General features: G+C 59.5%; 1 protein-coding gene across 2 annotated transcripts in view; it reads left to right on the forward strand.

Annotated features, from left to right (window-relative positions):
- The first annotated feature begins 592 nt into the window (after window positions 1–592).
- The window catches only part of CAPRIN1 (cell cycle associated protein 1), a 34,218-nt gene continuing 33,657 nt past the window's right edge, over window positions 593–1,153 (forward strand). Inside the window, exon 1 of one of the 2 annotated variants that reach the window (XM_006908021.3) lies at window positions 593–833. The gene's annotated coding sequence lies outside the window, so the exon portion shown is untranslated. The remainder of the gene's footprint in view (window positions 834–1,153) is intronic. The other variant, XM_015586379.2, reaches the window with a different exon arrangement.

Consider the following 1,153-nt stretch of genomic DNA (forward strand, 5'->3'; position numbering starts at 1 on the left):
AGTGTTAGGTAAATCTAAAACAGAAGAGAAGGCTAATTTGAAATACTCAGGCCTATTGGATAAACGTCATCTTAAGGCAGCTGAAGATTTTTAACGAGTCTGGAATTTTAAGACTTCTAAAAAGCCACCCATCTTGCTCATTTCTAACGTGTTCTACAGAGAACTCCTAGGTTACTGGGTGATTATTTTGCGGGGGAATTTGTCTTTTTACAAGACTTTTTAGGATGTGGAAGTTTGCTTATTCTGCATATAAGAGAAATTCTAGGAGCTGGGATTGCACCTCCCTACACCCTTTATTTGCAGAAACCTTTGCCACTACCACCCCACCCCCACCAAATAAGGGCTCTACACTGGGCAGTCGCCAGCTTCAGATCCAGCTGTTTGACACCTATTGTCCCTGTTTGGACGTCAAGCGATTTCGCCTGAAGGACCCTAGCTTCGATTTCGTTAAAATCTCAAGGCATCGTTCCTGCAGCATCCCCGGGGCCGTCTTGACCTGCGCCCAGGGGCCGCCCCCCAAGGCGGGGCTTGGGCAGGGCTGGTAGGCAGCCAAGAGGAGCCCCTGTCCGCAGGCGTTCGCGCCGGGCAGCCCGAGCAGCCGCGAAGGCCCCCGCCCTCTCCTTCCCCCGCCCCCTCCGCCCCAGAGGGCTGGCTGGCTGGCTAGGTCCCTCCTGCTCCCGGCTCTCCGCCTCACTAGCAGCGGCTCTTGGTGCAGTGGGGACAAGTCGAAGCGACCTGCGCCCACGGAGCGCACGACACCGCCCGGAACGTACCACCACCGCTGTCCCCTCAGCCTCCCACTCGAGATCTCCAGCGGCTTCCGCGCGCGCACGGTGAGCGCCACCCCGGACCGAGGAGCTGAAGGGGAAGAGGGGTGCTGCCCCGAGTGTCCTTTACCTCTGGATCCGCTGGACTTTCGCGAGGGGCTTGCTCCTCAAGTCTCCCCCGCCCCCTCCCCACCCGGTCATCTCCAGTGCCCTTTTCCACCCTCTTCTGACTCTTAGCCCGGATCTCTGTCTTCCCTCCCTTTCTCGGAAGGCGACAGTGCTGGCATGCCCTCCCAGGTGGAGACCGTTGCACTGGCCGTTGGCCGGCGCTGCGAGGCCCCGCCCCCGGCGCGAGCTTCGGTGCCCCGGGGCGGGTAGGCTGAGCT

Source organism: Pteropus alecto, unplaced genomic scaffold (assembly GCF_000325575.1).
Source record: "Pteropus alecto unplaced genomic scaffold, ASM32557v1 scaffold71, whole genome shotgun sequence".
NCBI lineage: Eukaryota > Metazoa > Chordata > Mammalia > Chiroptera > Pteropodidae > Pteropus > Pteropus alecto.